At 44.9% G+C, this 22,347-nt stretch overlaps 1 protein-coding gene and 1 pseudogene across 1 annotated transcript in view; one reads left to right on the forward strand and one right to left on the reverse strand.

The window, feature by feature from the left end:
* Positions 1–22,347, reverse strand: part of LOC141975307 (protein maestro-like) — a 282,486-nt gene that overhangs the window by 217,617 nt on the left and 42,522 nt on the right. The window lies entirely within an intron of this gene.
* On the forward strand, positions 587–19,006 carry LOC141975235 (gametocyte-specific factor 1-like; annotated as a pseudogene).

Genomic DNA, 22,347 nt, shown 5'->3' on the forward strand with positions numbered 1-22,347 from the left:
TCCCGGTACCCTACATTATACGTGGGCCCCCAAGAATAAGCTTGTATCCTATGCCTGCACAGCGTAGCTGTAAAGTCTACCACTTGCTGTAGTGCAGTTGATCTTTGACACTTAATAGCTGTGATGGATAAATTGAAATGACTTTAAAGTTATTTCCAGTGCCTGGAAGTTGAAGCTAGAAAAATGCAGAATGGAAATAAGGTTTATTTTTAACAGTGAGGATAATTAACCATTGGAAAAATTACCAACTGTTGTAGATTCTCCATCAAATTTTCGAAAGACATCCAATTTTGATTTCAAAAAGATCTGCTCTAGGTCAAATGGGAATTAATTCCTGGCAGTCCTATGCCTTGTGTTCTACAGAAGGTCAGCCTAGATCAGTAGTTTTCAACTTTTTTTCATTTGAGGACTCCTAAAAAATTTTGAATGGAGGAGCAGGACCCCTTTGGAAATCCTAGACATAATCTGTGAACCCCCAGGGGTCTGCCAGTGGCAGGTTAAAAACCACTCCTAGATTATCATAATTCTCTTCTGGCCTTAGAAATCTGTGAATCTCCTCATTTTTCATCTGTAGGGTTGATATTTTTAGGAGGAGAGTGACACTCAGAGACTGGCTCAAAGCGTCCTCCAACAAAGCTTCAGTTCTTTCAGCATCAGTCAAATGGATTTAGAAGGCAACTATGGTAAGTGTTTCTTTGCTGGCTTCTAATATTCATGCAGGGAACTGGACTAGATGACCTCTCGAGGTCCCTTCCAGTCCTGCAATTCTCTGTTTCTATTCATGGTTCCTGCAAAAATACAGTGAGAGATCGCTTCGATCTTTGAAAGTATCTTAAACTTGGTTAAAGGAGGGAGTGGAGTAACTTTCCGCTATAGGCATTAAGTTTGGTGAATATATGCTTCTGTGTATTAGAGCAGCAGTTCACAACTTCTTTCATTCTGGGACCCAAAACCAGGTGGAGTGGTGGTCTTGCAATTCAAAACCACACAAACTATAGAGGCAATAAAGGATGATGTGGGTCAATATCACAGCAAGAAACAATACCTAGGTTTTGCAAGGTGGGTGTGAGACTGGCTGGGTAATATGTAGTTGTTGGGTCGGGGACTGGGTGTTCTGAGACAAATGCTTCTAGGCAGTGTATTGGGTGCAGATACTCTACATCATGCCCCAACCTTTGTGAGCCAGGAAGGCTGGAGTGGGGGCGTAACTCAGCTGTGTGTGGTTCGTTTTATTAATTTAGTGTATGCAATCCGGCCAAGCCGTGGCGTTCTTATCAGTGATGTTCAAGGCATGAAGACCTCCAGGAAGTTGCCATTTTGCAGTCCTCCACAGTGTGCATCATGGTTTGTGAGTTCCCACATTGACCTAGAGGACTATGTCCCCCAGCTGCAGCATGTCTGTGGTGTGGAGAAATGGATGATCCAACTAGCAGATCAAATTTGCTGTGTGGGGTACAAACTGGTTATAAAGCTACAGTCATGTCTTGTGCAGCCAGGGCCTAAATCAATTTCCTGGGGATCATCCCAGTGAAGTGACTGTTTTTATTAAGGCCCTGTCCTTGCCATAATTCATAATAGACTTTATTCCCAGTGGCTGGCTCCAAAATGCGTTTTGCTCCAGACGCAACATGGTTAATATCCTGTTAGTACTAGGGCTGTCAAGCAATTGAAAAATGTAATCGCGCACTTAAAAATAATAGAATACCATTTAAACATTTGTGGATGTTTTCTACATTTTCAAATATATTTATTTCAATTACAACACAGAATACAGAGTGTACAGTGCTCACTTATATTTATTTTTCATTACAAATATTTATACTGTACAAAAAAACAAAAGAAATAGTGTTTTTCACTTGACCTAATACAAGTAATATAGTGCAATCTCTTTATCATGAAAGTTGAACTCGCAAATGTAGAATTATGTACAAAAAAAATTGTTTTGTTTGAGAATGCAATGTAAAACTTTAGAGCCTACAAGTACACTCAGTCTTGCTTCTTGTTCAGCCAATTGCTAAGACAAACAAGTTTGTTTACATTTGCAGGAGAAAATGTGACCATGCTGATGATGAGTTCTGCTCAATAACGATCCAAAGCAGTGTGGCCCACACATGTTCACTTTCATCATCTGAGTTAGATGCCACCAGCAGAAGGCTGATTTTCTCTTTTGGTGGTTTAGATCTGTAGTTTCCACATTGGAGTATTGCTCTTTTAAGACTTCTGAAAGCATGCTCCACACCTCGTCCCTCTCAGATTTTGGAAGGCACTTCAGATTCTTAAACCTTGGGTCGAGTATTGTAGCTATCTTTTAGAAATCTCAGATTGGTACCTTCTTTGTGTTTGGTCATATCTGCAGTGAAAGTGTTCTTAAAATGAACATCATTTGCTGGGTATTCATCTGCGACTGCTATAACAGAAAATCTGTGGCAGCATGTGGGTGAAACAGTGCAGGGGGCGCACCGCTCTCCCCCAAGGAATTCAGTCACACGTTATTTAACCCATTATTTTTTTAACAAGTGTCATCCGCATGGAAGCATGTCCTCTGGAACAGTGGCCGAGGCATGAAGGGGCATACGAATGTTCAGCACCTCTGGCATGTAAACACCTTGCAATGCCGGCTACAAAAGTGCCATACAAACACCTGTTCTCACTTTCAGGTGACATTGTGAATAAGAAGTGGGCAGCATATCTCCCATAAATGTCAACAGACTTGTTTCTCTCAGTGACTGACTGACTGAACAAGAGGTAGGAGTGAGGAGACTTGTAAGGTCTAAAGTTTTACATTGGGTTTGTTTTTGGGTGCAGTTATGTAACAGAAAAATCTATATTTGTAAGTTGCACTTTCACGATAAAGAGATTGCACGTCAGTACTTGTATGAGGTGAATTGAAAAATGTGATTTCTTTTGTTTATCATTTTTACAGTGCAAATATTTGTAATAAATAGAATAGAGTGAGCACTGTACATTTTGTATTCTGTGTTGTAATGGAAATCAATATATTTGAAAATGTAGAATACACCCAAAAATGTTTAATACACACACACACAATAGAATACCAATTGAAATGTAACTGTGCGATTCATTTTTTTCTTTTAAATTTTTTTTTGAGTTAATCGCGTGAGTTAACTGTGATTAATCGACAGCCCTAATTAGTACCATGGTCAGGTAAGGGTGCTGCCCTCTCCAGAGGCCTAGCCAGGTATATGGTGTTGGTTTGATGCATTGGGGACTTTTTTCCCCCCATAGTAGTAGTTCATGGGTGCATGGGCTTGGTGCTCTGGAACCATTGAATGAAGTTCAGGGCTTGTCTACGCTTCCGCTTAAGTTGATGTAACTTGTGTCGGTCACGGATATGAAAAAGCCACCCCCCTGAGCTGTCCGCACCAGCACTAAGTCAGTGGGACACATTCTCATTCTGTCATAGCTTCCACCTTTCACTGAGGTGGAGTAATTATGCTGACAGGAAAGCGCTCTCTGGTCTTCATAGTGCGTTTACACTACTGCCCTACATTAGCGCAGCTGCAGTGAGTCTGGTGAAGACTAGCCCCCAGACCAGGACCCTCTTCCAGTGTGACTACCCCTTGGGGCACACTCTCACTAGGACAAGCCTCCTGGGCTTCAGCTCCTCCTTGGTCTGACCTCGGAGCATTCAGCATCCCTGTTGCATGCCATAAGCTCCCTGCAGTGAGCCACCTGAATAGGACACCTGGGGAAACCTTACACGCCCTCCAAAGGGGCCATGCACCCCCGACTTCAGCAGTCAGGAGTGACTCTCAGCCAGCGGTGTAAAACAGAAGGGTTTATTAGTCGTCTGGAACACAGCATAGAGCAGAATCTTGTTAGCACAGAAAGCAGGAAGTTACAGCAAAGTTCATCTTGAGGAGCCCCAGAGCCATGGGTCTCTCCTCCTGAGTCCCAAACCAGGAGTCTGACCAGCCTCCAGCAGTCCACCTACAGTCACACCCAGTTGCCCCTCCTCCATCTTGTATGCTGTTCCCCAGGCAAACCGGTCACCTGGCCTCCACCTCCCTTTGTTCTCCAATTCCTCCAACTGGCTCGTGCAGAGGATGGGGGCCCAGGAATCAGTTGCCAGGATACAACTATTGTCTGGGCCCAGGGAGCTAGACGGCACTTGCACCTTCCCTCTCGGGGTATCTGCAAAGGTCCCACACCCTTATCCCCCCACCTAGATACTTGTGCAACGCATAGGGAAAACTGAGGCGCGCACAGTATTCATACAAACACTAGGACACTTTCCACTTCGTCACAAGTAGCCATTTGTCCTAAGTACCTGTGTCAGTCTTTCTCAATGGCCTGTCCCTCAGATCTCCCTGACACTGTTTAGAAAGGCTGCAAGCTTTGGATTCACCAAGGGCAAGTGATGCCTGACCAACCTGATTGCCTTCCGTGATGAGATAACTGGCTCTGTGGATATGGGGAAAGCAGTGCATGTGATATATCTTGACTTTAGCAAAACTTTTGATACGGTCTCCCACAATATTGTTGCCAGCAAGTTAAAGTAGTGTGGATTGGATGAATGGACTGTAAGGTGGATAGAAAGCTGGCTAGATTGTCGGGCTCAACGGGTAGTGATCAATGGCTCCATGTCTAGTTGGCAGTTGGTATCAAGCGGAGTGCCCCAGGGGTCAGTCCTGGGGCTGGTTTTGTTCAACATCTTTATTAATGATCTGGATGATGGGATTAATTGCATCCTCAGCAAGTTTGCAGATGACACTAAACTGGGAGGAGAAGTAGATACATTGGAGGGTAGGGAAGGGTCCAGAGTGACCTAGACAAATTGGAGGATTGGGCCAAGAGAAATCTGATAAGGTTCAACAAGGACAAGTGCAGAACTCTGCACTTGGGAAGGAAGGAAGGAAATCCCATGCACTGCTACAGTGTAGAAAAGGACCTGAGGATTAGAGTGGATGAGAAGCTGGATATGAGTCAGCAGTGTGCCCTTGTTGTCAAGAAGGCCAATGGTATATTGGGCTGTATTAGTAGGAGCATTGCCAGCAGATCAAGGGAAGTGGTTATTCCCCTCCATTTGGCACTGGTGAGGCCACACCTGGAGCGTTGCGTCCAGTTTTGGTCTCCCCACTACAGAAGGGATGTGGACAAATTGGAGGGAGTCCAGCGGAGGGCAACGAAAATTGTTAAGGAGCTGGGGCACATGACTTACAAGGAGAGGCTGAGGGAACTGGGGTTATTTAGTCTGCAGAAGTGAAGAGTGAGGGGGAATTTGATAGCAGTCTTTAACTACCTGAAGGGGGGTTCCAAAGAGGATAGAGCAAGGCTGTTTTCAGTGGTGGCAGATGACAGAACAAGAAGCAATGGTCTCAAGTTGCAGTGGGGGAGGTCTAGGTTGGATATTAGGAAACACTATTTCACTAGAAGGGTGGTGAAGCACTGGAATGGGTTACCTATGGAGATGGTGGAAACTCCATCCTTAGAGGTTTTCAAGGCCCAGCTTGAGAAACCCTTGGCTTGGATGATTTAGTTTGTGTTGGTCTTGCTTTGAGCAGGGGGTTGGACTAGATGACCTCCTGAGGTCCCTTCCAACCCTGATATTCTATGATTCTAAGCTGGTCCCTGGTATCAAAAAGGTTGAAAAACACTGATCTTTGTAATCAATCTGGCCCGTCCCCCTTACTTCCAGCTATCTAGAAAACCTCCCACAGTCCGTTGGCCCATGTTCCTTTCTGTGCATGCCCTCTGTACTCTGATACAAACGTGGATAAATAGCATGGAAGGTGTGAGGGGAGACACATTTGTGATGGCAAGAAAGCTGCTGCATGGACACAAACTGAATCCTGAAGAAGAGGTCTATGTATGCTTGAAAGCTTGTGTGTCTCACTATCAGAAGTTGGTCCTCCCCTACCTTGTCCCTTCTGTGTAACTGTTAAGTGATTAAGGTGATTCATGCCTGTCTCTGGGTCATAGTATGGACTAGGAGGGAACATTTTCAAAAAGTGCCTGTGACTTAGGCCCTCACTATGTTCAGTGATTGTTGGGCTCTTAAGCACCTGCCAACCTCTGCACTTTACAGGGCCAAGTGCACTGTAGTGCAAATTGCATCCTTAACTCCAGACATGTTTGTTTCAGTTTGATTTTTTTTCTTAATCCAGCAGAGATGGCCTTGGAGTCTGAAGGTAAATGCAAAAGGATTTACTTCAGAATGCCGTGCTTCTGCCAATCCTTAGCATGTCACTACTGTACAACTAGCTAATTTGGTAGCTTCAAGGGTTTTTATAGTAATGTTTATTTCCAGCTCACTGTTCTGCATAAGTATAGTCATTAATATGTACTGGCCACTCTGCACTACTGATTGCGCTTTCCTCATTTTTAATTGAATATTCCACTCACCCAAAATCCGAAGTGAATTTGGTTGGGTACACACAATGAGTGCCAACTTAGCAGTTTAGCATTTTTGTCTCGGCTATTAAAAATTGATGGCTTAACCCCGTTAGAGGGCAGCTCCAGTACCTAGTACGCTTCCACTCTTGTTAATTGTGTTGATGATGAACTTAGATCTTGTTTTACAGAATGTTTTCTTTTGTCTTTTTATTCCTTCTCTTCCAGTTGATGCTTTGGATCCAGAGAGGTTAATACAATGTCCCTATGATAATGATCATCAAATCAGGGCCTGTCGGTTTCCCTATCATCTTATAAAGTGCAGGAAGGTAGGATGGGATGTTAAGGTCTCTAATGCACTTGGGAAATCATATTTTTGCAAATGCTAATGCATGGTGAGCTCAGTATGCTGTGCTGCCTTTTGCTAGAAGGATGCATTCACTTGCTATTAGGCTGGAAGAAGCCGTCTTTATTTCATATTTATATCGCTCCTCCATTTACCACTTCGTAAAAGCATCCAGTTCATATTTAGTAATGCCCTTCGGATCAGTGCATTTACCCTGAAGAAAGGCGAAACAGGTTCTTCAGAATACCTAGCTCAGTGATGGGATCCTATTCTCTTCCAACAGTTCACTCATGGGACCAGGCTATTTACTTCCCACTTCAGGCCATGGAACAAATGCAGCCAGTGTTATATGGATGCCTTCTGGCTGGCCAAAGCAGAAGTGATCTGATGTTGCAGTTAATTCTTTACTTTGCAATCAGAGCAGGAGAGCTGCTAAGCCATCTTTTGTTATACTGCTAATAACTCCAGTCAGTGTACATCTGTCTGAAACTCCCTCTTCGCAGTCTTCTATCCTGGGCGAGAATGCTATATATTTAAGAGGAGAATCTGCTCCTTTCTTTTGTCCTCTCAGTCTAGTATCTTATTTTAAGCTCTCCAGTGCTAGTGTATATTAGTTGTACTGGTATAAGCGCACTTATACCGGTATAACTGCATCCACGTGTAAAGATGATGTCCTGGTCTGATTGTATTGGTTAGGAATCACGCCCCTAGCCAACATAGCTCTAGTAATATAAAAGCCATGCAGAGCAAGCCTGAGCAGTGGGTTCTTCCTCTTTGTATTCTTGCTCTTTTCTAAGGGTAAAGGCTCTTCATTCAGTGGGGGACAGTAGTGCTCTTCTATGTCCACACTAGTTTACCTATACTGGCAAAATGCTCCCAATATAGATGTGGCCTCAGCTGGAACATTGAGTAACTTCCCTCCTGTTTCAGAAGGGTTAAATTAACTGCGAAGACTTAAGCTCTAGCGCAGGCAGAGACTTATCATAGAATATCGGGGTTGGAAGGGACCTCAGGAGGTCATCTAGTCCAACCCCCTGCTCAAAGCAGGACCAATCCCCAACTAAATCATCCCAGCCAGGGCTTTGTCAAGCCTGACCTTAAAAACTTCTAAGGAAGGAGATTCCACCACCTCCCTAGGTAACCCATACCAGTGCTTCACAACCCTCCTAGTGAAAAAGTTTTTCCTAATATCCAACCTAAACCTCCCCCACTGCGACTTGAGACCATTACTCCTCGTTCTGTCATCTACCACCACTGAGAACAGTCTAGATCCATCCTCTTTGGAACCCCCTTTCAGGTATTGGAAAGCAGCTATCAAATCCCCCCCCCTCCTTCTTCTCTTCCGCAGACTAAACAATCCCTGTTCCCTCAGTTTCTCCTCATAAGTCATGTGTTCCAGTCCCCTAATCATTCTTGTTGCCCTCCGCAGGACGTTTTCCAATTTTTTCACATCCTTCTTGTAGAGTGGGGCCCAAAACTGGACACAGTACTCCAGATGAGGCCTCGCCAATGTCGAGTAGAGGGCAATGATCACGTCCCTAGCTCTGCTGGCAATGCCCCTACTTATACATCCCAAAATGCCATTGGCCTTCTTGGCAACAAGGGCACACTGTTGACTCATATCCAGCTTCTCGTCCACTGTCACCCCTAGGTCCTTTTCTGCAGAACTGTTGCCGAGCCATTCGGTCCATAGTCTGTAGCGGTGCATGGGATTCTTCGCTCCTAAGTGCAGGACTCTGCACTTGTCCCTGTTGAACCTCATCAGATTTCTTTTGGCACAATCCTGCAATTTGTCTGGGTCCCTCTGTATCCTATCCCTACCCTCCAGTGTATCTACCTCTCCTCCCAGTTTAGTGTCATCTGCAAACTTGCTGAGGGTGCAATCCACGCCATCCTCCAGATCATTAATGAAGATACTGAACAAAACCAGCCCCAGGACCGACCCTTGGGGCACTCCACTTGATACCGGCTGCCAGCTAGACATGGAGCCATTGATCGCTACCCGTTGAGCCCGACAATCTAACCAGCTTTCTATCCACCTTTATAGTTCATTCATCCAGTCCATACTTCTTTAACTTGCTGGCAAGAATACTGTGGGAGACCATGTCAAAAGCTTTGCTAAAGTCAAGGAATAACACGTCCACTGCTTTCCTTTCATCCACAGAACCAGTTTTCTCGTCATAGAAGGCCATTACATTAGTCAGGCATGACTTGCCCTGGGTGAATCCATGCTGACTGTTCCTGATCACTTTCCTCTCCTCTAAGTGCTTCGGAATTGATTCCTTGAGGACCTGCTCCATGATTTTTCCAGGGACTGAGGTGAGGCTGACTGGCCTGTAGTTCCCTGGATCCTCCTTCTTTCCTTTTTTAAAGATGGGCACTACATTAGCCTTTTTCCAGTCATCCGGAACCTCCCCCGATCACCATGAGTTTTCAAAGAGAATGGCCAGTGGCTCTGCAGTCGTATCCGCCAACTCCTTTAGGACTCTCGGATGCAGCACATCCAGCCCCATGGACTTGTGCTCGTCCAGCTTTTCTAAATAGTCCCGAACCACTTCTTTCTCCACAGAGGGCTGGTCACCTCCTCCGCACGCTGTGCTGCCCAGTGCAGTAGTCTGGGAGCTGACCTTGTTCGTGAAGACAGAGGCAAAAAAAGTACATTAGCTTTTTCCACATCCTCTGTCACTAGGTTGCCTCCATCATTCACACTTCCCTTGATTTTCTTCTTGTTCTCTAGTTTGTCGCTTACTTAATTTAAAAATAAAGTGGCTGAATTATTTAGGGTTTCAAAGCACTTACTCCCCAGGTCGGCTTCTTAGGGCAATTTCATCTGTGCATTGAACCATGCCAGTGCTGACACTGCAACAGTTTCACTGTGCTTGTTCTGGGGCTGATCTTCAGTCAGATAAATTCAGGGCGTAGTTTAAATGTAAAAATAAACAAACATAGGCTGTAGCATAAAGGATGCGTATGCTTTGCTGTTTTTCCACTGCTTTTGTGCTCAGGACCTGAACTAAGTTTGACTTTCCTTGTTTTAATTTTTTCAACCTATTTCAGGATGCAGATTGCACAAACCCTTCACTAGTGATTAGAAAACACAAGGGTTTGGGTGAATTCAGTGAGATAGCACATGCTTTTTCTGTTTCTCTAGAACCACCCTGAAATTGCAAAGCAGCTAGCCACATGCCCCTTTAATGCCCGCCATCAGGTTCCCCGAGCTGAGATCAGCCATCATATATCAAGCTGTGATGACAAAAGCTGCATTGAGGAAGACATTGGTGAGAAAATAGTAGACTCCTTTGGCTCTGTAAACTCACTTTGGGAACTCTTGGGCTAACGGAGTTCTAACGTAACTTTTGCTGTTAATGTTAGATTGTTTTAATGCTCTATTATTCCATAAGCAACCCTTTACCTGTAGTGCTTCATGATCCTGAAGCAGCAGGAGTCCTTGAAGGCTTGAGTTTCATTCATTCTGTGTCCATGCAAATTCTCCTAAGCATCTGAGAGGCAACTGGCTTGCATTACATGTGTTATCTGCCAGAGATTTTAGCATTAAATGGGAACTGTGCATTATGCCATAAACTGTGTGTGTTGAATGAGATCTAGTTGGGAATCTGGATGGCTTAGAGAGGAAAGATAGTGGCCATGAGAGAGGTGGGTCTCCAGTGCAGATCTGACCTGATAGTGACCAAAAATCTTTATAGCCTGTCTAGTGGCATATGTGAAATAAATTGGTCTCAGTCCAGTTCTTAATGGACAAGTGTCTAGATCATAACAATCCTCCCTTCTGTTACATCCTACTTGACTATCTTAGCAGAAAAGCCATGACTGAGCCAGGGAGGCTGAATAACTTTCCCAACAGGAGTTAGGTTCCTCCAGTTCAGAGTGGGGCAAGTTGGGGAGGGGACTATGGAGAAGCTTCCCTACCACTGCCCATGCTGTCTGCTCTGTGATGAGGAGTTCACTATCCAGGTCTGTCAGCCCAGCACCTAAATCACTTGGTTATGTGGGTCGTGTTCCAGTTCTTCCCCCCACTGATATCTATATGGCTATCACTACACTGGAAAACGTACCTATTCTCTGGCAAATGTAGAGTTGTACTGAAGATAGCAATGATGTGCATGTTAATGTAGACAGGGCTTAGAGCATGACAGTAGTGAAAAAACCCTGAGAAGATTTTTGTGACATGACAGTAGAAACACACCTGAACCCTCTCCCAATTCGTATGTTGGAGCAGCTGCACCATTGCTGAAAGATGTGTGCAGAATTGTTTAGCTTTAGAAAAGGCCTAAAACAGGCATTGGCAAATGGGGGCCACATCCACCCTGCCAGATCATTTGATTTGGCTTGCCAAACATTCGGTGTTGTAGCAAACCTTTCTGAGTTAGACAATATATAGCCTCTTAAGGTATGGCCCACCAAAGGGTTCTCATGGATTTTGTATCCCTTTGCTACCTTCAAGATGCCCATCCCTGGCCTCAAGAGTTTTGCTCCTAAGACTAGGGGAGTACCTGATCAGCTTCCAGTGTATGCTGCTCCTCTCCAAGGCCTAGAGCTATTCTACAGCTAGGTCAAAAAATGATTAATGTACCTAAAATAGGATTTTATTTTATCCAAAAAGATTTTCTCACTAAGACTCTTCTTTGCTTTAAGTGAGTCACTCAAATAACTGCCAGGGAGAGAAGATGAACATTGTCAGCATGTGGCAGCCGCCCCCATGTGACGAAGATTGGGATAGAGGTAAGGAAGTAGGTTGAGGACACGGGCTGTCAGCGCCTGCTATTCCCTTCTTCTTGTCCCCAAAGAAGTCACATGGACTAGGAGAGAGAGGTCCCATAGATCCTTCTGCACAGATCATGTGTTGGGACACCCAATTATACTGTCCATGAACAAATTAAGTTCCCCTGCTTCACAGGCTCTTCCAGATGCCTTCTATTCTTTACAGAACTTCTGTTGTTTTCCATATAGTCTGTTGCACCATCTGTGCTTTGATGAAAATGGAAATTGATGATAACCTTTACACTTTATATTTCTCAGTTAAATGTCTGCTCTGCTGTCACTTATGCCAAGCCTTAGAAAATTCTCATTCCGTTTTGTAAACCTAGCAACGTCTCTGTCGTATTTCTTATTTGATGTTGCTATGACGCTTGCAGAAGTTACTCGGTACTGAGCCACAGTGATGTCTGTTTCCTTTTGGCAGATCTACAGGAGCAATCAAATTCTACTTTCGTTTGGGGCACGTTCAGTAGTGGCGTAAACAACAGGTAGCAAAAGGTGTATTTCTTGTGACAGTGCTTTCCATAAATGATGTGCTTTCAGACTACTTTGAACTCTTGCTGCTGTGTTGTTGGGAAGATGCAATTTACTTTATGAATCCTATTTTTGGGGTGATGGTGGGGGCGTTCCCACTGGCATGACTCAACAGTCCTGTGCCCCTGGGTCAATGTTTCCTGTCTCCTTTTAGTGGCAGATCCATATGAGAGTATAAGAACATACTGTTGCTACCAGATAATGGTTACTCCTCTAGTTCTACTGTAGTACTCTTAGTGCTGATGGTCGTGGGTTCAATCCCCACTGGTTCTGTATTTGTGGGGGGGGGGGTATTAAACACTAAACTGTTACGCTGGGCTTGATAGAAATGCAGACTGATGTCAGCTGTTAAGCAATTTAGGCTTAAACTTCTGACAGCTAATCTAATCTCTCATGGCCTGAGTCAGAAATAATCATTTTGTTGTTTGTGTAATCACAATGCGGGATTGGAAAATGAAGCATAATGTGTCTGGTCATTATCTCTGTCTCACCCCTGAACACCCAAATCATTGTACTGCGCCTTACCTGTCTAATCAGAGGTCATCAACATATGAACTTCTACAGCCTGTAACAGTGACATAGAATTGTAGGGCTGAAGGGACCTCGAGGTTCTCTAGTCCAGTCCCATGCACTCATGGCAGGACTAAGTATTATCTAGACCAGTGGTTTTCAAACTGCGGGTCGTGACCCAGAACTGGGTTGCGGAATGAAGGGCACTGGGTCGCGGCGGCTCTCGTCAGCACTGCTGACTGTTAAAAGTCCCGTCGGTGGTGCTGCCCAGCTAAGGCAGGCTAGTCCCTAGCTGTTCTGACACTGCACTGCGCCCTGGAAGCGGCCAGCAGCAGGTCCAGCTCTTAGGTGGGGGGTGAGCCCCAGGGCTCCATGCGCTGCCCCCGCCCCGACCACCGGCTCTGCACTCCCATTGGCCAGTTCCCGGCCAGTGGGAGCTGGGTGGGGCAGTGCCTGTGGGCGAGAGCCATGCAGAGCTACTTGCACCCCTGCGCCTAGGAGCCAGACATGCTGCTGGCTGCTTCCGGGGTGCAGTGTTGTCCGCGGTGCCAGGAAAGGCAGGAAGCCTGCCTCTGCACCCCAGCTGCACCGCTGACCAGGAGCCTCCCGAGATAACACCACACCCCTGCCCCAGCTCTGAACCCCCCAAACCCAGAGCCCCCTCCTGCAGCCCCAGCCCAGAGCCCTGACCCCCTCCCACACTCTGAGCCCCTCATTCCTGGCCGCAGCCCACACCCCAGACTCCTCATCCCCAGCTCCTTTGGATCGCGGGCATCAACAATTTTTTTTCAACTGCGTCACCAGAAAAAAAGTTTGAAAACCACTGATCTAGACCATCCCTCACAGCTGTCTGTCTAACTTGCTCTTAAAAATCTCCAGTGATGGAGATTCTGCAACCTCCCTAAGCAATTTATTCCAGTGCTCAACCACTTGGACAAAAGGAAAAACTTCCTGTCAAACCTAAACCGCCCTTGCTGAAATTTAAGCCCATTGTTTCTTGTCCTATTCTCAGTGGTTAAAGAGAACAGTTTTTCTCCCTTTTCCTTGTAGCAACCTTTTATCTACTTGAAAACCGTTATGTCCCTCCTCAGTCTTCTCTTCTCCAGGCTAAACAAACCCAATTTTTTTCAATCTTCCCCCATAGGTCGTGTTTTCTAGACCTTTAATCAGTTTTGTTGCTCTTCTCTGAACTTCCTTCAATTTGTCCACATCTTTCCTGAAATGTGGCACCAATCATTGGACACAATACTCCAGATGACATTTAATCAGCATGGAGTAGAGCAGAAGAATTACTTCTCGCGTCTTGCTTACAACACTCCTGCTAATGCATCTCAGAATGATGTTGACTCCTATTTAGCTTGTGATCCAGTATGACCCTCAGATCCTTTTCTTCAGTACTCCATCCTAGGCAGTCATTTCCCATTTTGTATGTGTGCAACTGATAGTGGAGTACTCTGAATTTGTTCTTATTGAATTTCATCCTGTGACGGGTTCCCCCAGGGGTGCCACCTGGGACTGGGGTTCCACTGAGCCCACTGACTCACCAGCCTGGGCTCCCTCTCAGCACTGTGCTGCTGTCACAGGCTATAGACTGCTCCTGGACCTACACTCCCAGCAGCATTCACACAGGCAGGGACACACCCAGCTGCAGTTTCATGCAGGCTTTGGACAGCCACTGCATGATCCAGCAATAGAGAGGCTACAGCCAAAATAACCCCCAGTCTGGGACCCCAGAGCTGTACCATCCCGCCCTGATCAAAACCCCAATCAGTATGAATTTATTACCCAGTTCGCCATTCCTTCAATGTGGAGAGGACAATGCATACTTGTGTTAACCAGGCTGAGATTTTTCCCCAGACGCTTTGGTCACAGGCATACCAGTTTAGATAAAGCAAAAAAGTTTAACTACAAAAGAGAGATTATAAATGATAGAAAACAGACCAAAGCAGATTACCTCGTAAATAAACAGAACTGCAAACTATAAGCCGAAAATACTAGAAAGATTGGATATGAATTAACAAATTCTCACCCTAGGCTGATGATAGTCAGGCTTGCAGATTCTTAAGGGACAAGCTGCATTTGTTTTGCAGCTTGGGATCTCCTACCCTGTTCCAAGACTTTTTCTTTTAGAGCTTCTCTCTGTGGAGTTGTGGGGAAGTGAAGAACAACCAACGATGTCACTCCTTGCCTTATATAGCTTTTTCATATGGCAGGAGCTCTGTTTCAAACTTGGTTCCCAGACCAGTTTGTGGAAAAATTCAGGTACCCCAAATGGAGTCCAGAAGCATGGTCTGGTCACGTGCCCTTGCAGAGTCATAGCAGCCATAACTTACAGAGTGGCCTTCCACAGGAAGGCTAAGCTATTCCACAGTCCATTGTCTTTGTTGATGAGCCATTAGCACTGTTTGGCTTCTTCACTGTTGTACCTGAAAGGCTGGCTGTGGGTGTTTTCCAGAGTAAGCCCCTTTGAAATACAGATACCTAGTCAATATTCATAACTTCAAATACAAAAATGATACATGCATACAAATAGGATAATCATATTCAGCAAATCATAATTTTTCCAATGACACCTTACATGACCGATCTTGTACAAAACATCATAATTATGCCATAATCAATGATCCTAATAATAACACTATGATGAATATGGAGCGTTGCACATCCTATTTACTTCAGACCATTTCTCCAGTTTGTCCCGATCATTTTGAATTTTAATCCTATCCCCCAAAGTACTTGTAACCCCTTGCAGCTTGGTATTGTCTGCAAACTTTATAAATGTGCTCTCTATGCCATTATCTAAATTGCTGATGAAGATACTGAACAGAAGCGGACCCAGAACTGATCCCTGTGGGACCCCACTCAATATGCCCTTCCAGCTTGACTGTGAGCCACCTACTCTCTGGGAACGATTTTCCAACCAGTTATTCACCCACCTTGTAGGAGCTCCATCTAGGTTGTATTTCCCTAGTTTGTTTATGAGGAGGTCATGCGAGACCATATCAAAAGCCTTATTAAACTTAAGATACACCACATCTACCATTACCCTCCCCCATCCACAAGGCTTGTTACACTGTCAAAGAAAGCTATTAGGTTGGTTTTGCCACGATTTGTTCTTGGCAAATCCATGCTGACTGTTCCTTATCGCCTTATTATTTTCTAGGATTCGGCAATTTGATTGCTTAATTATTTGCTCCATTATCTTCTCGGGTACTGATGTTAAGCTGACTGGTCTGTAATTCCCCAAGTTGTCCTTATTCCCCTTTTTATAGATTTGGCGCTATATTTGCCCCTTTTCCAATCCTCTGGAATCTCCTGTCTTCCATGACTTTTCAAAGATAATTGCTTCGAATGGCTCAGATATCTCCTCAGACAGCACCTTGAATATTTTAGGATGTATTTCATCAGGCCCTGCTGACTTGAAGACATCTAACTTGTCTAAGTAATTTTTAACTTGTTCTTTCCCTATTTTAGCCTCTGATCCTATCTCATTTTCACTGGCATTCACTGTTAGACGTCTGCATGAAGTCTGCATGTACAGAGATGACTAGGGCATGTGTGCTGAGATGCCATTTTCAGTTGAGGGCAGTGCAATACTGATAATCAAGCTTTAACTCTGGTTTTTCTTGCTGTCTTTGGCTTATTTCTTTCTTGTCTGGATGACTGATTCTGGGGATTTTAGTCAAAGTAGATGGCATCAACATGTTGCACACTTTTCTCTAGCCTTTGCGAGGAGAAGTAACTGTTCTGATTGCATGAAGGTTTGTTTAAATTAACATACTCTGTTGTCTTCAGTTTTAGAAAAATACTTGAATATTTATAGTAAAAGGTACTTGGCTAAAAGAAGTACACATGTGTAGGATAATTTGTATTTGATCTCTTTCAGCCCTGGGTCCAGCGTAGTAATGGAAGAGAAGAGTAACCTAATCTCAGGCATGAGAGCACCTAAGTCCTTACCATATAGCCTATCCTGGAAAAGCAGTAAGTACAACGGCTGGTGGTCTCCTCATGCTGTAAGCTGGAACCTACATGTTAGCTCAAAGTGGAACGGGATAACTTTTCTCTGTATTTTTATTCCGTGTGTCAGCATTCCCCTACATAAACTGAAATGCTTTTATTACCACCATCAGCAAGTGGAGATGGAGAGCTCTGTAACACAATCCTCCCTAGAAGCAGCTGCATTTCTGTAGTGGATGGAGTGTCTTCTGTATCCAGGTTTTATTTTGCTGTAGGTGGCATTGTGTCAAAGGTTGTCAGGCTCCATGTATTGCCCCCATTACTGTAGCATCTGACATTTAAATTGTTCACCGCTCTTGGTTGAACAAAAGTCGAGGCTTACAAACAGGGCTGAGTTTGGCACAGTGGAGCTCAGCACAGTTGTAGCTCTTCGGGTTCAGCTGCTACTGAAGTCAGTGGACGCTGTACACGTGTGCAGCAGCTGTAGCATTTGGTTGGTTTTGCAAAACTTGATTGAAATCTCAGAGCTAGGGTGTGTCTATCCAGGAAAACCTACCAGTGTTACTTCCAAGGGGATGTAATCTAAACGAAAAAGGCCATTGTTTGGAATAAGTGTTCACGTAGGAAGTCACCCACATAGTGGTGTAGTAATGTGTATTCCTGAGGGAATTCTGCATTAAAAAATTAAACATTCTGCACACAATATTTTAAAATTCTGTATATTTTATTTGTCAAAATAATAATATAATCACACCAGTTTCAATTATTTTGGTATCTTATTTCAAAATACCTGTCAGCCACTATGTCTGTAACAATACAGACAGCAAAAAAGATTCCCCCAGGAGTAGAGAGTCAAAGAAACTCCTACAGCAACCCAGTTCCTGTTTCTCTGTTATGCTTTTGTTGGGCACCTGTCTGAGTGTGTCACACACATCAGCTGGGCCCATCTTGGGAGAAATCTCTGTCCCTCCAGTCTTAGGCATCCACACCCCCTACCCTCCCAGAGTCCAGCTCTGGGGGACTAAGGGGGTGCCCCAGACACCTGCACCCCCTACCACCCAGAACCCAGGGATCCAGAGGGAGAAACAGCCTGATGCTGGGTCCCAGGCTTGTACAGAGTTTCCTGCATGCCAGTTTCTTCCTTCAGGACATGCTGGGAACTGCACCTGCATGGAAAAGTCCAGCTCCCCCTCCCCCTGGCAGTGTCATGTATTTGCAAGCTGGAGAGCCAGGCTCTGCTGGGTCCCGCATCTGCTACTGACAGCCAGCAGCTTTGCAGCACTAATTCTGCTCTGGGGGGAGAGGGGGAAATGAAATTATGTGCAAATTCTGCACTGTGTTGTGGCACAAAATTCCCCCTGGAGTAAATGTTGGTAATTTCCCCTATATACAAGCCTGGGTCTGTTCCCAATGGTGTCTATGGATGAGTCTATTGTAGTTGTTGGGGAGTGTGGGCTCAAGACTTGGCATTTTTCTGAGTCATCTGAGTCCATCCCTGATGAGCTGAAATGGCTGTTATCCCTCCCAAAGTCAGATCCTGAGCTTCAGCTCCATGCCTTACTCTGAATGCCCTGTCTCAGCCCTTTGCTGCATGGCTGCCGTGCTTTCCTGTTCACCACATGTCCTGCTAGTGGAGGGGACGTGGATCTCCGATCCGCAGATGTCAGGCTGTGGGGACTGGAAACGGCTCAGAAAAGAGAAGCAAAAATTACCCCGGGTCTGGAATGGCTTCCATACAAGGAGAGACTAAAAAGATGACTAAGCGGGATGTGATAGAGGCCTATAAAATCATGATTGTTGTAGAAAAAGTGAATAGAGAAGCATTATTTACCATTTCACACAATACAAAAACCAGGGGGTCACCTGATCAAATGAATAGGCAGTAGGTTTAATACAAACAAAAGGAAGTACTTTTTCACACCGTGCACAACTAACCTGTGGAACTCATTGACATGGGATGTTGTGGTGACCAAAAGTGTAACTGGGCTTAAGCAAGAATTGGATAAGTTCATGGAGGATAGCTCCATCAATAGCTATTAGCCAAGATGATAAGGGATGTTACCCCATGCTTTAGGTGACTCTAAATCTGTAACTGCTAGAAGCTGGGAGTGGAAGAGAGGGGTGGATCACTCCATAATTGCTCTGTTGTGTTTACTCCCCTTGAAGCTCTGGTAGGGGCCACTGTTGGAGACAGGATACTGAGCAAGATGGAATATGATCTGACCCAGTATTGCAGCTCTTATGAGCTCTTGCCACATATGACTCTTCACAAGGTTTTGTTCTTTAAAAACTGATTCAGTTGCCCAGTGTCCCAAGAGCCCGATTCCCAAAGCATTGAGTTCAGGGTAACTATTATTAAACAGCCTGGTGGTATTCCATGCCATTTGGATCTTAGGGAGGGAGTTTCATGTACTTACGCTATACTTAATTGAAAATCTTTTACCCCTTAAACAGCAACAAGCATTAACTGGAAGGAGGTGTGATCCATTGAGCGTTTTTCTTGGTCCCCTTGTCAAACTGTAGCCTTGACGGACTGGCCATAAAGCTGTCCTGTTCCGGGGATGCCTGTGGCTTGAAAGAAAGCAAGATTTTGCAAGAGAATTCCTTTGAAGTAGCCATTAGTTTAAACATTAGGGAGGATTATGGTCTTTTACTTCTGAGTATATGACAGAGTTTCTGTGATCTGAGCATCTGTTCCCAGTGTGAGCCCCACTTGCTACAGAGACTGTCTCCTTGATCTTGGGCAAGTTACTTAAGCTCCCCGTGCCTCAGTTTCCCCATCTACAGAATGGAGGGATGGTAATACTTACCCTGCAAGTTAAGTATTACTAGTTAGCTGAGAAGATAAACATGCAACTTATAACGCATCCTCAGATGAAAGGTGATGGAGAAGCACAAAATAGCATTTTTGCGATTTACACTTTGGGTAGGAATTTGCCAGTTTAAAAAAAAAGGCCTCCACTTTTGCAGGAGATCCCCATTGAAATACACACGTTACTTGACGCCTGCTGTAAATTGCCAGGCAAAAGCGTGAATGAACTGAGAATGCAGCATCGTGGACACAGTTATTTGCAGTGCAAAACACACTCCACATAAATGGGGGCTTGGTGTGAAGCTTATTTCCGTAGTTTATTTTTATCACTGTATTTTGAGCTAGTAGGTCAGGATTCATGTAACTGTAACTCTGAGGTGCTGAGCGATGAATACGTTTCAAAAGCATAACGTCTAATAGTCTGGTTGCAATCTGATTTAAGAAAAATCTGAAAATTGTAATACATTATGCTAATCGACTCCTTCTTTGCACCAAGCAGGGTATTTTTTTTTTACCCTTTAAGTGCAGTTGTCCTGTCAAAAGCAGCCTTACATAAAACACATGGGCGGGGCAACAAGAGAGATGATTAATTCCCAAGTTTTCCTCAGGTGTTAGGCCAGAAAATTCATGATGATATTATTTATATCGTTGTTACAACCAGGATCTCATAGTGCTAAGGGCTGTACAAACAGAGAACAAAAAGACAGTCCCTTCCCCAAAGAGCTTAGAATCCAAGTAAGAATCTGAAAGTCACGCTGGCTTGTGCATTGCCAAGAATTAGAGATTCTGCAGCTGGAACTCAGTTTGACTAATCTGGCTATACGCAAGCCAGCTCTCCCTCTCAGCTTTGCCGGCTTTGCAGTGCTAGCAGAAGTAGTTTGGTCAGTAAAGTAAGCAGAAAGATAACAAACAAATGCACATAAGTGGCAGGTCAGAGTAAAGGGAACTGTCTAATATCCTCGCTTTTCAAGCCAGAACTAAACTTTAAAAATGTTCCAGTACTTAGAGCAGCAGTGAAGCTTGCATTTTGCCTTGAAAACACCTCTTTTGGACTCCTTTTTAAGCAGACCGATTAGGTACAACCAGATGCTTAATCACCTCCCATGATTAAAAAGCCAGGCAGCCCAGGATATTGTACCAATTTCACAATAAAATCTGCTGGGTGCATGTGTCTAGGGAGTACAGGGTGCATTGTTGGCAGCCCTCTGCTTTTTTTTTTATGCTGAGGTGCATGGATGGGAAATTGGTACTTGAAAAATGACTGCTCATCAGCTTTTGCTACGGTCATCACTATGGGCTGGCTGGCTGTGGTATGGAATAGTCGACCATTTCCAGATGCTGGACAGTAGGTGTCCTGATTTCAGGTGGAGAGTCCACAGGTATCATTGGACAGGTACTGGAACATTTCACAGACAAAACCTGCAATCAGTCTTGTCGCTGTATGGGCAGGCCACCTTGGGATTGTGTGCACCTGTATCTGATTAGATTTTCTAGTATATTAATCTTGTGAGATGAGGTTTTCTAAGGAGGATACTTGGGTGAAAGGGGGAATGGCTTAGCTCAGTGCCTGAAGGTCACAGCATTGATAAACACACACTGGAGATGAGTTCAGATGTGTCTGTGTACATTTGGATTGGTTGAGAGTGAGCTAAAGCAGAAGGACTTACTCCAAGTCTGTGGTAACGACCCTTAACGTGCCCAAATAGAGCAGCTGGTCATATAAAGCTTTAGTCAGCTTTCTAGCCAAGGTGTGGTGAGGATCCAGTCTAGCAGGGCTTCCTGGAGACCTACAGAACGTACCTGTGCTTCATATTTGATCTTTCTTAATGAATCATTGCACTATGGGCTGATGCACGGGATCAGCCTTGTTCTGCTGGGTCAGCTCCCAAAGACACAGCAGTAAGGACGGTTGCTTGGTTTTCATTCCACTGAAGGTGTTGGAGCTCCAGCCAGACAGGCTGGGTCTATTTTTGGGAAGGAACTAATGCTGAGCTCTGGGCTCAGGTTGGGCACTAGTCCTGATCTTGCATGAGCACAGCCAAAGGGGCAGGAATAAGAGCATCGTCACCATACACTGGGACTCTATATAGAGCAGTCAGACATCTGCTTCTCCCAGTTAAGGAGCTTTTCCTGCATGTTGCTTGTAAACAGAGAACAGTTTGTCTAATAAACTCCCCCCTTCTCTGTGTATATGAAAGGGCCCCTAAGCCCTTATCCAGGCCTCCAGTCCCATTCCCCTACTCCCTGGTGTGCTGACCAAGGAGCAAAACGCTAGCTCCCTGTGCTAGTACAGGAGTTGCTTGTGCTCTGGTGGTGGTAGCATGAGGAGTGCTGAGTCGCTGCTTTGGGGAGACCACAAACTGCCTGGCTGTGAGCACGAGTGTGCAAGAACAGTCCAAGTGTCTGAGTTTCAACACAGTGATTGACTTTGGTGAGGGGGTAGCTTGTGGACCTAGACTGAGTCCAAAGCAGCTTGTCTGTTGCTTACAACTGGGGGATGATGTTAGAGCTGCTATTGTTGACTATCTAAAATGTCTTGCTTTTTAATCTAATTGCAGGAGCCGGTAACTGAAGATCAGAGAAGAGGCTGCTATTGAGTGCTCATCATCTGTTTCCTTTAGAAATGTGAGGTGCTGGTTAGGAGACTCAGACTTATAAATTCCTTCTGTGTTGGCTAAGCACTCGCAGCCCTAACCTTCCTGCAGAACTGTCCTTCACATATCGGCTGCTGTCCCGAAATTATCCCGACCAAGGTAATTAGACAGAATGCTGTTAACCCTTGATATCAGAGATCAAACCCTCAAAAACTAACTCCACACACGCTGATGCCAAGGAGCTAGCAGAGTTCAAACTGTCTGGATCAGCATGCTCTACAAGTTACCTCCTGTAGGGTGTTTGTGTAAATCATTGCTCAAGCCCTGCATGTCTTTGGATTTAAATGCGTTGCAGCTGTTTACCACTGCATGGTGCTGATGGTACGTCCCTCTCATAGGGATTGCTGTGCCAGGTCAGACCATTGGTCCATGTGAGCCCACACTGGGGGTAAGCTCTCGGTGGT

This window comes from Natator depressus, chromosome 20 (genome assembly GCF_965152275.1).
Source record: "Natator depressus isolate rNatDep1 chromosome 20, rNatDep2.hap1, whole genome shotgun sequence".
NCBI classification, from domain to species: domain Eukaryota; kingdom Metazoa; phylum Chordata; order Testudines; family Cheloniidae; genus Natator; species Natator depressus.